At 35.6% G+C, this 16,785-nt stretch overlaps 1 non-coding gene across 1 annotated transcript; it reads left to right on the top strand.

Moving 5' to 3' along the window:
- The first annotated feature begins 6,686 nt into the window (after positions 1-6,686).
- Positions 6,687-6,769, top strand: mir460b (microRNA mir-460b). Its single transcript, NR_161935.1, has one exon. It is a non-coding gene; the product is annotated as a microRNA mir-460b (primary transcript).
- Positions 6,770-16,785: the final 10,016 nt, after the last annotated feature.

The raw sequence follows: 16,785 nt of genomic DNA on the forward strand, positions 1-16,785 counted from the left end.
CACATAACTCAAAGCATGTTATATTTAGATAGCTGAGAAAAATGAAAGCTGAATGAACAGAAGTGATCAGTACATTTTACACCATCAGATTTGCTGAAACACTATCTAATCTCATAGTGATTTCTTCCTCTGTTCAGACCGTGCCGTGCATTCCTTTTGTTTGTTTATAATTATTGTGTCTTTTATATGTGACAGTAAAATAATTGGTTCAGCCCAGGGTTTTATGCATGCACCTTGAGTAAGCTACATTCACATCTTCAGTGATACCTACTGTGTCTTCATCTGAAAAGGCAGCCTAAGAAACACAAAACACCCAAGGGACAGACAGTGCCTGTTTATATGCTTTATTGGTTTTTAAATTATAAACTATGGAGAGATTTTTTTTGTGCCTAATCACTGAACATTATTAACAATAAAAAAAATACTGCATGTGTTTTTTCAATATTTTAGATATTGATAAATCACAAACAGCTAAAATCAACTAATTGAGTTACAAAAGAGTTAATACTTTAGCAAATAACTCAGCACCCATCAGGAACTAAAGAATTCATCCTTCAATACAGATAAGGATCTGTGTCATCTCTAAAGGCAGCCTGAGAGGCTCTTGCCTTACTTCTCAAACAGACTCTTTTCATTTAAATATTTGTAAGTGTTATATAGCTAAGGTCCCAAGGAACAGACATTGGCTGCAAAGAACCTAAGGACTGAAACGTTGGATGCAACATGATATAAAACAAATCAACTCAGCGCAACACAGGTTGGAGTGCTGATCCTTTCTTCAACTGCATATTATCCTATGTGCATCTGTATATTGAGTTGGATAGTGATGAACTAATTTTTTTGACAGGCATGGATACGCAGGGAAATTCCACCTTCCACCAGTGGTAAATTTTTTCGCTGCAAAAATTTGCGGTCACAAAAAAAAGCGTGGTTGCATCAAAAAAGGCTCAGTTGTGTCAAAAAAAAGTAACCTGTGTAAAAAAAAAAAACATGTGTGTCAAAAGAGTCACGCACTAGCCACATTTCATGAATTTTTCAATGAAACAGGAACGATACGCTCATCATCACTAGTGTGGACTCTATCATATATATATATATACTGTATACACACACACATATATATATATATATATATATATATATATATATATACTGTATATATATATATTTTGAAATTGTCAAGCACATCATTAAAATAATTCTATACTGCATGTGCTTGCTACATTTCAGTTATCAAACAGTGGATTAAGAGATAGAGTCTGTGTATGCACAGAGATAGCAAGAGTTCATGGGTTCGTTGTTACAGCTCCTTTATCATTGTCATAACAATTCTGAAGGAAAAAGCATTTTTAGGACTTTAAAAAGCAAGACATTACTTATGGAATTTGGCATAAAGCACTGTTTATTTTACATCATTGTATGTTGTGCATGATTTTATGTTGTGCAGAGTTATGTTGTGCAAAATGTCAGTGTTGCTTCTTGCTTTTCAGCTTATTTTAATTATTGGATTGCCCTGGGTTCCATATTGTGTCCTATTCTATTGTGAACAGTTTATCATAGTTAGATTTTAAAGCTGCTTTTAGGATTTTATATTTGAATAAGGTGGACTTATTTTTTTTACAATGTTTGGTATTTTGTAATCTGATATTCACACTGGGAAAACTGTTCTATTTATGATGCCTTTCCATATCTTTTAGAAACAAATCAGCAATATGTTATGCTTGCTTAAGATATATCCTGCTGTGAGGTTGTTTTTAACACCAAGCTCTTTATGTCTAAAAGTGTAACTGCATCGTGTGTTGCATGAAGATACAGACTGAATCGATTATCTTGATTCCATTGCCTCACACAACATAATGGATAACTAAATTTAGAATATACACCCCTTTTTGAATACTCTTAGCATGGTAAACAATATTCATACAACACTATCCGAACAGAAATAAATATAAACGCATTTAGGGGAAGTGAAAAGAGATCTCATAGGAACCATTTCCTACTCACATTCAACCCCTCTCTTTCCTGTTTCCAATGTGAAGTGATTGATTATGGGATGTCCCATCTGTGCACAGGGAGAGGGACTTTAATTCCAAGAATCATTATGGTGGAAGCATAATGTCCAAAGTAGTGATGAGCAAAATTTTTTGCCAGGTTTAGCACAAAAAATCCCATAGACTCCAATGTATTGTAAAAAAAAGTTGGAAAAATTCATGTGAAAAAGCGCCCATTGATTTCAATGCTTTTTGCAAAGCTATTTCATGAATTTTTCAGCAAAGTGAAGCAGGACAGATATATGTTGCATAATAATGTTTTATAAAAAAATAATGTTGATCATGAGTATGTTTCTTAATATTTTCCTGGCCAAGAACTATCCCCATATGCAATAAAAGGCACTCAATTAGCCCAGGAACAGTAAGATATAGTTATCAATAAGATGTTTGCTTTTAAATAGGTGGCCAGTAAATGCTACCTGCTAGTTGGTTGCTATGGGTTACTGCACATGGGCAAACTTAGTGTCTTTCAGAATGTATGCGAAAAGTTCATTAAAATTCCATGATTTTATTGTGCATAAATTTCTACGAAAATATTGTACTTTGATCTGTCGAGTACCATTGAGTCCTATGGAAGGCATCAAAGCCAGAAAGGTGTTCATGGCATAACAAACTTTTCAGTACGAAAATATTGTGATTTTCAGAACGCAATTGCGATACTGTATTTCCGTATGACCGATAAAAGCATTTTTGAGACATTTTAGAACTTCACAAATTATCAGGGTTACTCCGAATTTTTTTAATGTTTTAAGCCCAGAAAAGTAAATAGTAAATAGTAAATGTGCCCCTAGGTCTTAGCCATAAAACTTTGTTTTACTACTTCTTAATACAAAGTCAAGATCTTGGATCCAAATATGATAAGGGTGGATGGATAGGGTAAAGAAAATAGGGCACTTAGTTAATTCTGGTGTGACGTTTACTTTAAACCACAGACGATTCAATGGCTAATAGTCTTAACTTGGCCCTATGCTGCAGGGTCAACTGTGTGCAACTGATTGCCAGACAGCGGTTTAAGTGTTTGCTCACCTGCAATGGTGTGCTATAAGGTTGCAGTGGTGGCAGAGTTTGGTTTTGAAGCCCAATATTGTGCCAAATAAACTGTGATCCTGAATTCCATGGTGGAATTTTACAAGTGGACAAGCCTTGGTGCTAGGTCAAAGACTTGGATCTCTATCAGTATGCCGTGTGTCTGAAGTGAAGGTTCCTCTGTGGTAGTCCACTTGTTTGAAGTGAACAAACTGAGCTGCTGAAGCTCTGTAGAAGCTTGGTTTCCTGTTTTTTTGTGCAATTATTCCTTTTGTCTTGGAATTTTCTACTGAGTATAATTTTCCACTTTCAGGCAGTCAGGCAGGGGTCTATTAAACCACTTACACAGTGTGTCTGATTTTCTCCATTGCTTCACAACACCACCCCATGGATATAGTTCTATTAAAATAAAGTACAGGTATGGGATCCCTTATCCAGAAAATTCCGAATTATGGAAAGACCATCTCCCATAGACTTCAATATAAGCAAATAATTCTATTTTTTTTTCTCTGAAATTAAAAAACAGAACCTTGTACTTGATCCCAACTAAGATATAATTAATCCTTATTGGAGGCAAAACAAGCCTATTGGCTTTATTCAATATTGAAATGATTTTTTTAAGATCCCTTATACGGAATACCCTAGGTCCCGAGCATTCTGGATAACAGGTCCCATACCTGTAATGCTTATTTTTTTATTTAATTTTAAATTATACAATATGGTTTCAGAAATTAGGTTTGAAAGAGAAATCTGAAGTGACAAGTAATAAAGAGTGATATAGTAACATAGTAACATAGTAACATAGTAAGTTGGGTTGAAAAAAGACATACGTCCATCAAGTTCAACCATAATGCCTATACCTAACCTGCCTAACTACAAGTTGATCCAGAGGAAGGCAAAAAACCCCATCTGAAGCCTCTCTAATTTGCCTCAGAGGGGAAAAAATTCCTTCCTGACTCCAAGATGGCAATCGGACCAGTCCCTGTATCAACTTGTACTAAGAGCTATCTCCCATAACCGTGTATTCCCTCACTTGTACTGAGAGCTATCTCCCATACCCCTGTATTCCCTCACTTGCTAAGAATCCATCCAGCCCCTTCTTAAAGCTATATAATATATCAGCCAGTACGACTGATTCGGGGAGGGAATTCCACAACTTCACAGCTCTCACTGTAAAAAATCCTTTCCGAATATTTAAATGGAACCTCCCTTCTTCTAAACGGAGTGGGTGCCCTCGTGTCCGTTGGAAGGACCTACTGGTAAATAAAACATTAGAGAGGTTATTATATGATCCCCTTATATATTATATAAATATAATGTTGATATTACAGTAATTTATATTAACATTATTCTTTATCCGTACCAAACGTATGCTATCTTATAAAATTACGTCAATGTCCTTTATAAATCCTATGACAAGAAGCTTTCAGGCAATTTAATTACACTGAGCTATTAAGGAGATCAGTGAATAAAATCAGTGGAACTGCTAAAAAGTAGTCAAAAACAATTTTCATTATGTGATACAGAACAGCTGTAAGGGATGAAATAGCAAAAACCATTGCCCTAGATTTCTGTGGCAAAAATAAGTATTTACCACAATAAATCATTCAGATGCCCTGCATTTCAGATATGTAATATAGGTATAAACAAATAGAAGGATCGAATGTAAGTAAAAACAAATAACAGGACTTCATATTACAAATGATGTACCTATAGAAGAGAAAACTATGTAAATGAATGAGATAAAAAGATGCTGTTTAAATTCATTTCTCCCCAAGCCTTTCTGTATTACAGTATTTTAAAACTCTATTACACCTTAAGTATCACTGCCCTACAATCTTACTGGCTTGAAAATTAGCTGTTTTTCTTTATTTTGTTGATGTCAATCAGTCTGTTGCCTTTGTTTGTTGCTTGTTTCCTGCTTGTCCTTACATATTGCTCATTTTTGTCATTTTACTGTACCTTGCCCCTGCTGCCTGCCCTCTTATTTGTAACCTTATACTGTTCTTCCGCTTCTTCTTATTCTTAGCGCCCCCCATCTTCTAAACGCTACTCCTCCTACAGTTTTAGGGGTACAACACCCAAACTCCCCACACTTCTTTGCTTTATAGTGGAGCAGGTTGCTTGTGCTTTTCTAAGTGATTTTCCAAGTGATCCCACCCCCCATTTTGTTGACTTTAACAGGGAAGATTTTCAAACTGCTGCCACACTTACAGCTTTAAGCTACACCCCCCAAACTTGAACAACACAATAATGGGGTCACCCCGAATGAAACAGCGACATTTGTTGGATGACCCCAAAGTGAGAACAACAGCCAATCAAATTTTACCCATTGACTTTTATAGGGAAATTGAATCTGCTGCCAGTCTTACAGCTTTGAGGCTACACCCCCCAAACTTGAATCACATAATCATGGGCTCAGCCTGAATGAAAATATGATGATTGTTGGATGCCCAGAAGTGGGCAGAGCTGTGAACAGCCAATCAGAATTTACCTATTGACTTGGGGGAAATCCAACCTGCTGCCATTCTCACAGTAATAACCCCGGTTCCCAAACTTTGCAGGGTTAGGCACCAGGTAACTGTGGTTCAAGGTTATAAAAAGTGGGTGGAGCCACCAACAGCCAATTAGAGTTTACCTATGGACTTTCAATGGGGAAATCCAACCTGCTGCCATTCTCACAGTATTAACACCAGGGTCCCCAAACTTTTCACAGTTCATTAGGGGACTGCAGTTTTAGTTTTGAAAAGTGGGCGGAGCCACCAACAGCCAATCAGATTTCACTTATTGAATGCCCATACTTGGTTCCTATTTTCCCCTTTTTTGTATCCTTTATTTCTTGTTAGGTCTTAATCAATCATACTATTTATTTTGTTGCTTTAAGCATTGCTCTTTTTTCTCCTTTCTTGCTGATAAAATATTTTTTACCACCTTGTTTACTACACATATTCTTTTTTCTAAGATACATGAGTTATGACTGTAGGGATTTTGCAGTGTGGTATTTACCCCTACCATGCCCATGCCTGTAATGGTGTCTATTTCCTCTCTTTTGTATTCCCCTCTTTTTCTTGGTAGGTTTCAGTTAATTATAGTACTTATCTATTTTGTTGCTTTAAGCATTGCCTTTTTTCTCCTTTCTTGTTGATAAAATATTTTTATCACCTCGTTTCTTTCTTCAACACATATTCCTTTTCCTGAGATACATGATTTATGACTACAGGGATCTTGCAGTGTGGTCTTTCCAACAGTGTTGGCCAAAATAGCTGATATCTGTTCATGTGTTTGTATTGAAATGAACTGAGTGGCATACAGATCCGTACATACTGATTACTTTACTGATTATTCATACTAGTAAATCTGTTTGGCCAGCAATCTTAAAGGCAGTCGTATCACAGATGTAAATATACATGCATGTATTTTCTGAAACCTTGATTTTTGAAATTCTTGCTTGTAAGGTCTTTTCTAAGAAAACCATGTGACTGTGAATATTCTGTCATGGTCTTAATGTAACATTCTTCCTGTTTCCTATACACTGTATTTTTAAAGCAACTGGCGTATACTAATGAAGACTTTGTTCAAGAATTTCTTTACTAATTCTGGATTCTAAAATGACTCTACATTGTCCTCATTGTACATGCTGTGTGTATCTATTTCTCTTACACAGCGCATGCAATGTGGATATATTGGATGTCAAAAGCAACTTTAGTCTTTAGTGCCCTGTGTTATTATTTGTTTTAACAATGTACTTTATTTCTTAAACTGCCTGGATGGAGTCATATGAATGCAACGGAAGAAAAATTTCATGAATGAAAATTATGGGCAATGTATATTTCAACAATAAAGGATTTTTTTAAGCAATAACTAGATTCTATTGGTCCTGTTAAACCTTTACTATGCCATTTTAGATTGGAAAAACCTCTCCTTATTTCTGCATTATGGAGGCGACATCAGCTGATGTTCTGGAGTTGTGCAATCTTTGGCTTAATTTATAGAGGTTCAATTTCCAACAGTGTTCTGACAGTGTTTATTTGAATTGTGATGTGTAGCCACTGCCATTAACTTGTACATTACCCTAACCTTTGTATTGTTTTACCATGATTTAAAGGAGAAGGAAAGGCAAATTCACTTGGGGGTGCCAAAATGCCAAAATGCCAAGTGACTTAAATCACCTACCTTTTACCTTGGGCTGGTGCCCCTGTTCAGAGAGAGCTGCACCAGCCCGGGGTAGCAGTGATCGCTTCCTTCTTCCTGCTTTGCTCGCACGCACATGCGCAGTAGAGTGAAAAAGCCGAACTTTAACAGAGAAGTCGGCTTTTCACTCCAATGCGCATGCGCCGGTCCCGGGAATTTGCCAGCAAAATGAAGCAGGAAGGAGGAAGCGCTTGCTACATGTACCCTGGGCTGGTGCTGTTTTCTCCTAACAGGGACACCTCGCTTACAAGGTAAGCGATTAAAGTCACTTGGGGGTGCCTAACATTTTGGCACCCCCAAGTGACTTAGCCTTTTAGCCTATATTATTATGGACAAATTTCCAAATAAACACAGGAACAGAGTCTTATTTATGAAAATTTGTATTAGTGTAATTTTCACATTTAATTCTACTTTAAATAATATAGAAATTAAAAAAAAACACAAACGTTACCCTACTTTTTAAAACATAGAAAAAATGGAATTGAATTTAAATGAGTAGCTTTTGTGTCATTTGTAATGAGTTGCAAAGCTCAAAATAAACTCAAATTGACTAAATGTTGCCTAGCTTTCCTTGACTTCTACATAACCTCATAAGCTTTCAGATGCGGAGGCTTTACATTAGAGTTTTTCCTTTTTTTCTGCTTAATAACGATAAAAAAATCACGTTTTTAAACTATAATTCAAATTTATGATTATTAAAAAGATGCAAATTGCAAACACCAATGTTGATAAATATTTCCCTTAGAACTGCTCTACCTTTTTCTATTACTTGAATAAAGAGCCCACTTTTCCAAACCTGGTTTTTAATCTTCCTATAACCCTCTTCAAGATTTTCTAATTAGCCTTATTGTTCTCTAAAACTACAATAATGTTCTAAAATTCTGATTTGTGATTGTGCCTTTTCTAACTGTAATAATATGAGCAATTTGGAATTGGAAATTTCCTGATAAAAGAAAAATATAAACTTTGTCAAATTATTTTTGTAATCAAAAGTTGGCCAGATGTCTTATATATGTTCTTATATAGGAAAATACCCTCCAATTTTTTCAATACTATTGATAGTATTTAGCATTATTACATAACAGCTGGTGTCTTTTTCAAAATCTGATCAAGATTGACAGATATTATTTATGTAAGAAGGAAAAATGAACGGCCATATTCCTGGTGTTTAAAACTTCACTAGGGCAGGAGCTGATTGAATGATGTACAATCTCCATAGTGCTGCGTAAATAAGTGCATAAAATCAGTATTTCATTTATAACCCTTGGAAATGACCTGAGCATTTGACTTTAATTCATATGTCTGGATTTATATAAACTGCATACCACAACTGTATTCAAAGTGCTAGTCACCGAAGTGGATTGATTTATGCAGCACAAATTGTTGTGATTTAAGACTATGAAAATATTTCCTAACCTTGGGAACCTATGCATTTATTACATGCATTACAAAGTGTCTAAGCATTTTTGCAGTTTTGCATTCCTAGTAATACTCTCCATGTGTCACAAAAAAACCCCACCTGAACCAAATAAATAAATAAAACATGTTTCTATGTGTCTGAATGTAAGACCCATCACTTGATAACGCTCAGCATAAAGGAGCATTAATACTATAGTATAGCACAAATGGTTATTCTAAAACATCAGTAATACAGTAAAAAAGTAACTGTGTGCAAGCATATTGTATATCACAGACCTATAGAGTATTATAGGCTGTGAGGATACTGTTTGAGAAACAGCAGTGCTAAAGTTAACTGAATATAATGTTAATTTAGAGAAGGTAGGAACAGAATACAGAATACTAATTTAGAAAGACTATAGATTAAGTGCAACAGTCTATGATCATATTACTGAAGGCCAATAACACAGAACAGGCTCTTGGCATATGATAGTAGACAGGGCACAATGTCAAAGGTGGTGAGTTACATGATACAGCATGTTGGTTAAGAATACAGTATATCAAAAGCTTGAACTATATGGAGATAAAATGTGACAAAAGTCTGGGCAAGTAGATAGACACATTGTATGGTGGTAACCAAAAAATATAACCATGGCAGAATAATGTCCATAGTTTGGATATATGGAGCCTCATTTATGAATGTGAGTGCAATGCAACGTTTATAAAATGGAGGCAAATAGTCACAATACAGTGTCTTTTTGCTACAAAAAACTGCATGCTTTGCAGGGCAATGTCTATAGAATAAAAGCATTATTTTGAACAGTGTCCAAACACAGACAAATTTGCATCCATTTAGCACCTGTGCATGGAATGTTAACTTTACTTACTATCATTATTGTTTAGCAGATTTACTAATATATCAAAACAAAAATTCCTTATTGTGAAAAAAACACAAATTGTAAAGTGGTCTACTTTCAGTCCACAAAGAAGTCAGGTCTTGGTTCAAGTTGACCAAAATTGCCCAAATTGGTCATATATATCTACCTGTAGGTGATGTTTAAAGATTTGTTCATTTACGTCCTAGCCTTAGGTTAAAGATTTGTGCATGGTAGGCATGGTGTGGGGCAGTTAATGGACTGGTTCACTTAAGGTTAGTTAAAATTATCCTAGATGCTATCATGGACACACACTTTATGATTTGTGCAAGCAGCATTTTGTCTAAAAGACCCTCTGTAATGTATTCTGATCTGTAAAACTTGATTCTCATCCTGACAAGTTGCATATTGGGCCTCACACGCAAACAGATGCCTTCTCAATCTGTGATAATACAAAATGATCAGAATGCAAGTATTTTTTAAAAATGTAATTACAAAGACATAAATGTGCAAGCTTCTCTTATTGTAGCTGGTGTAGTAAAGCTGTCCATTTGTATATGATCAATGCAATGGAACATTTAAAATAGGAAGTTATGGCAATGAATAATAATGGGTTGAAGAGAATAAAGGATTAATTATTAGGCCTTGCTAAAAGTCTTATTGGCATCCACTTATACAAAATGTTCCTATGTGCAGGTAGCTAGCTCTAGCAAGGGCATTGCTGTCCCCACAAATCTAGGACATGTGCCAGATTTCTTGTCCTGTCCCCTATTCATTACCATTTAAAACAAAAAAAAGATTAATAGTTTTTTCAGATTCACAATACTGTATATGACAGCTCTAAAATCAGTGCTATTACCATCAGAACTCAATAATCAGTCCTGTAGCATCAGCTTATATAACAGGCTGCCCTTGTTTTCTGCTTGATAATTTGCTTTATCCCCCCATCCAGCACCACAGTATTCACAGGTCTCTTTGCTCCAAAACTGAGCACAGAGACCTGTAGCAATTCTGCTTGTAAAAGTGCCCTTTAGTATTGTTAAGTCCATGGAAAGAGGTTAGGAGAGGCAAGTATACAAACACCTACATCCTTATAAATTAAAACCTTTGTAATTCGCACTGCACCCTTATGAATATCAACACACACCAATTAGCAATGCCTGAAAGTTGCTATTAGGTGCATCAGCTATTGACTCATGTTTCATGGAAATGCAGCTTTAAAAAACAGAACAAATGCAAGTACAGAAGATCATTGTGAAATGTTTTTTATGCAATATAAAATCATATGTTACAGTTAACTCTGTACTTACATACTGTATATACAGCACCGAAAATACATTACCAGTACAGCACTAGCTTGCTAAGCAGGGTGATAATTGACAGCGGTTTTACTGGTGTTATGTTCTCAGGGACTGTCCATTACAGCTACAGTAGTTTCTCTCACCCACTCCTTTTCAGCTGCCACTTAGTCACCACTTGTGTTCACAGGATGCAGCCTACACTCTGATCCCTAGTGATACTCTAATCCCCATGAAGATTTTCCATACCATAAGGGTCATTTACTACCTCAAGTGCAATTAACAAAGTACAATTTTGCCCACAGTAACAATGTGTTTTCCACAAATCCCAGCCTTGTTGCATTTGGGGGAGTTGCAATTGCAGCCCATGTGTCAAAAACAACCCAGCTGCACTTGTACTTTGAGGTACATTGCAACTGCACCAAAACTTTTCAAAGTCTTGTCTGCGTCATTTTTACTAGGTTGCTTTACTTTTCCTCCCTAATATCCACTCAGCTTTTAGCTGATAAACTACTGTATAACAATACTATTATATAGCGATAAGTCTACTGATAAGTATACTTATGTATAATGTTAAGTCTAAAATAATAGTGGTAAAAAATCTTGCAAGTATAGCCAGGAGTTTTTTTTATGTCATTTACTTAAATCACAGAAAAAATATATTTCTGACTGCTGATAAATAAAATCACAGATTTTAATCAAATAAAATAACAGATAAAAATAGTCACATTGTCATGGTAACAATTCACTTGAATTTTGCAAAAAAAAAAAAAAATAAATTGTAACTTTTAGTATTGATAAATAACACCCTAATGTTATACCTTGGTATAGTTAAAATAGAGTTTGTAAAAAAAACAAAAAACTTTTTTTTATTTGTCAAAAAGCATAAAGCTTAATGTCCTGGGAAAGGAGAAATTGGTGAATAATTAACCATGAGAAGTTAAATGTTCCTTATATAATAGAACTGAATAGAGACAAAGTACTGTATTGGTAAGTCCGTTAAGTGAAACTGCAGATCTTATGGAAAACATAAATCTATTTATTGTCCATGTTACAAAAACAAAATAATCAATTCAGTTTATTTTCAAAGACAAAAGTCCATTAATATTCTTGGTTTGTTTAAAAAAAAAAAAAAACTATTCCAGCTAAACCTACTGAATTTTAATGAAGTGAGAACCTACAGTAGTGAAAGAAATAACCATAATGTGTGTTAAGGTTTTGCAGCTGATGTTGAAATTTGTCACACAGGAGATTACTATACTCAGAACACTACATTTGTTATATATTTTGAAATAGAACAGAATGAGGCAGACTTTTGTGGCTCTGTCATTGTTGAATTGAATAAAAAATGTAATTGTTAGAGAATGCTCTACCACCTCTCATAAATGCATTCATTTCTAATTTGCAGTGTTATAAATGCATTATTTCTATTTTGTGTTTGATACCAAACTGCAAATGGAGCAGTGTTTATTGGAGTCATTCTTCCTCATGAAGTGTGCCTTAACAAATTATAATGTGAATCATTGTGGACAGGCTTGCTATACAGATGATCTACCTGCAGATCCAACTTGACTCTCCATTTATACGTGCACTAATTAAGTCATTCCAGATTCCAGAGTAGATCAAGGAACTATATAATTGCAAAAAGATAAAATTCAACATTCAAAATTCTACATACTTGTTTCAGTGAACGGCGCAGCCATCTTGTCCAGCGTGTCTGTATGGGCTGAAAAGCACAAACCAGCCCCCCCTCCGCTCCCCGCTCCTGTCACAAAGATTCTGCAGCTCCCCGCTCCTGCCACAACCCCCCCCAAGCTCCACAAACCTCCCCCCGCTCCTGCCACAAACCCTCCGCCGCTCGCAGCACCTGCCCCCCCGCTTCCCCCACCTGCTTGTCACAGAGTTCTGCGACGCTGCGTCGCCATGGCAAACGGACGCTCCTGTCTGTGCACATGCGCTGCCTGCAGCAACAAGTCGCCAAGTCTTGAAGTAGTGTTGCATTATGGGAATCGTCTCTACCCAGCTCAGCGTTTTTTTTCCTGTTTGGCTTCTGATCTTCTGAACGGGTGAAGTATGGGGAGACTTAAGGGCACTATTGAGACAACTGAAGGTATGCCTGCAGCTTGAGATTAACTCTTTATTAGCCTTTCCCTCTCTTTTAAGGCTTCAACAGTGATAGGGAAATGAGATACAAAATGAAAGCATAGTTGCAAAGACTGAAAACTATAAGCATACATAAGTATGCAAAAAATAAAAAAACATCATCATTTGCTGTGAGCATTGATTTTGGACATGAGGTATTCCATCCAAATAAGCAGGCATTTAGTCTTTATATTATCAGATTGATGCAGTGAATCTATTTATATAGCACCACAAGTTTAACTTAAGCGTTTGTCACTAAAGACCTTATATTCTATAAGGAAAAGGAGACAGAGAAACTCAAAAAGGGAGGGGAAGCATCATCTTTCTTAGAGAACTGTCATCCAATCTTGGGCCAATTTCTCAAATTTTCTAGAAACAGCACCTTTGGTATTTGATGACCAATAACTATAAGAAGCAAAGGATGACACTCTTTTCCTCTTCAGTACATTTTTACTTTTTTGACTACTCTTCTTGTTCCTGACTTTCTGCTTTGATTCTGACCATGTTGATTGCTGCCTGCCTCAGTCTTTTGTCTGAATAAGACTCTGAGCTTTCTTAACACAGCTTCTTCGTTGACTCACACTTAAAGCAATATCGAAGTGCAACAACAGAGGGAGGCTCAGAGAACTGAAGCCAGGGGAGATACACAGTTATTGGGCATGCTGCAGAATTCTAGTTGAATGAGGCCACATAAAAGTGTCATTTTAGGAGAATGTTTGTTGAAACTATTAAATATGAACTGGATTGATCCAACAGGTTTGGTGACCTCTTATTCAGATTGATGTGTGAAGTATATTTTTAAATTAACGAGCTATTAATTCTGTCTCAGGTTAAAGGGAATATCATTCAATTAGACACAGTATTTTAAACTGTGTGAAGCACTTTTCATTACAGATATCTACTTTGTTGTGTATGCAAATAGTTGAAAGTTCACAGCTTCACTTGGGGAGACCCTTCATCTCCAGGTTACATTGTCAGGTATACAAAGGGCATTATGGGAGAACTCCAAGGTATGCAAACTACAGTGAGTTCATCCTGACCAAAGCATTGGTCTTACAGGCTAATCCACCGCCTCAAAACACATTTCTAGAGGTATAAGACCACCATGAAAAGGATGGGTGTGGAAGTGTTTAACCACATGGAAGTTTGGCTTTATCATCTGCAGAAAATTATACAATAAAAAAGGTAATTGTGGGAGCACTCCAAAGCTAAGTAAAATTAAAAAAAAATATAATGGATCTGTGCCAAATCTGGACGAATTTACTACAAACATATACAAAAGTAGGGATTGGGGGTTTTATTAGTTTTGCTAATAAAATATTGAGTTAAAGAGTGCATTAAAAAGTTAAAGCGTTTAAGAGTGCATTGATCAATTGCCTCTTATGAGATTTCACTTTAAAGAAAACCTTTTCTTTTATATTTTTATTTCCTTAGTTTCCAATTTTACTTTGCCCACCATTGCTAATGACTGCTAATAAAAAATAAATAATTTTATTTGGGGGAAACGAAAACAATTTTTTTTCTTTGGACCATTTTTCTGAAATGTAAGTTACTTTCATCTCCTCTAGGCAAGTCTCCACAGGAAACATTCTGTGTTTAATGGAATAGCTATTTTATTTGGGTAGACAATGACATCCTCTGCACTCACCCATTATCAATGTATAAAGCACATTAAGACATTCTACCTTTAATATATGCCCTCCCCTTTTAGCAAAACAGGGATTGTTTGTCTATATATTGCCCCTGATAGAGAGTGGATAGAGCCGCGGGTAACTAATCTCTTCTTTTGTTCATTGTCGACGACCCACACTTCATTTTTCTTCCATATTGAATGGTGCAACGTTTTACATATAAGATGTACGTCCATTCCAGTTAGAGAAAAGGAGAGCAAATATTTATCACAGAAGATGTTTTTTTTTTTTTTTAAATGACAGTTAAGATGTGGGAATCACGGCCACAAGAGATTATACTGATTGACTCAGTCAATACCCTGAATAAATGTCTGGACATCTATGTAGCAGACTTGAGAATGCAGGGATAAAACAAATCCAAACAGTAAATCTTAAAGCAGGAGCTGGCTGAATTTTGTTCTTAAGTGAAAGTCTTTGGGGGGGTATTGTTTGTGTTCTTCTGGATAAGCATTAAGATGCTATAAAAAAGGCAAGATTTGAGACACATATTTGTATATCTTTATTTAACTTTGATGAACATACTTTCTGTAACTATCTTACTATTAATAAACTTCAAAAAATATACAAAAAAAATAAAAACTATATTAATAAAGAAAACATCAGTTTTCTATTTCTTAGTGTTTAGTTTTTAAAACAGGACACCTTTTAAAATACAAAAAAATTGTAATCCTTTATTAAGTCTCTTCTTCATTAAAAAAAAGAGTCAGTTTAGTGATGACAGACAGCTTGTCACTAGAATGATTAGGGTTGAACAAAGCTGCAATAAAGCACAATCTTCATTATGGTAATTATGATTCATTATAGAATGTGAAGTGCACTTGGCATAAAAAAAAAATCTTGCCAGCTCCCCTAATAAAGGACAATATGAATGCCGCACTTTAATGACAACTAATGCTTGCTATTTTTATGGAAAACAATATGGTTAGAAAAAAGTACTTATAATACTAACATAATAGGGAAAAGTCTAGGAAGCGCACAGACCTTTAAGTTTAAAAACAATTTGGCTTGCTGTTCTGACTAAGGTAGCATGAATTTAGAAAGTGAAAGATTCCGACTTTAGCCTTTGCCCTGTTTAGTTTATATTTCTTATTTCAAACAATAGTCATACAATTAAATTAATTAGAAACGTTATTCATTTTAAACAAAGGGTTATGCTGCTCCTTTAATGTGTGTTTGTTGCATATATTGGAACTCCAACAGTGAACAAGCAAACTGACTGAACCAGTGGTTGTGGCCAACCCTGGATATATGCAATGAATTAATAATGATGGACTATGCACATAAATTTGATCTGATAGAAAAAAATGAATCTCTTAACTTTAAGGGGCTGATTTACTAAGACACGATTTCGAATCCGAATTGGAAAAATTCCGATTGGAAACGAACATTTTGCGGCTTTTTCGTATTTTTTGCGATTTTTTCGGCGTCTTTACGAAAGTTGCGCAAAGTCGCGATTTTTTCGTAGCGTTAACACTTGCGTGCAAAGTCGCGCCTTTTTCGTAGCGTTAAAACTTAAAAGGCGCGACGTTTCGCGCAAGTTTTAACGCTACGAAAAAATCGCGACTTTGCGCAACTTTCGTAAAGACGCCGAAAAACTCGCTTTTTTACGCAAAATCGTAAAGACGCCGAAAAACTCGCGTTTTTACGCAAAAATCGTAAAGACGCCGAACAAATCGCAAAATTACCGATCATTACGAAAAAAACGCAATCGGACGCATTCGGCCCGTTCGTGGGTTAGTAAATGTGCCCCTTAAGTATATGTTTAGAAGTAATTGCTAACCTCAAACGGGATGTGTTATTTGTCTGTCTGCACTTGGTGATTTTGCATTGGGATATACTGTTTTTGTTCATGCACACCTGACAGGCACAATCTTACAACAATTTGTTTTTTCATGTGGCTATAACCTTATAATACCAGTTACAAATTATATGCTACATTGTTATTTCTATGATGCCTGTGACATAGGTTTAAATAAAGAATTGTGTAAGGGTTTTAAGGGTTAAAAGTCTAGAACCAATGAAAAAACATCCTTTTAGGAACAGTCCATTTTTTTTTAACCTAGAGTTGTATTTTAAAGACTTCTTTTCTTATTTATTGGTAGATTATTCATTA

This window comes from Xenopus tropicalis, chromosome 8, assembly GCF_000004195.4.
Source record: "Xenopus tropicalis strain Nigerian chromosome 8, UCB_Xtro_10.0, whole genome shotgun sequence".
In the NCBI taxonomy this organism is placed as follows: Eukaryota; Metazoa; Chordata; class Amphibia; order Anura; family Pipidae; genus Xenopus; species Xenopus tropicalis.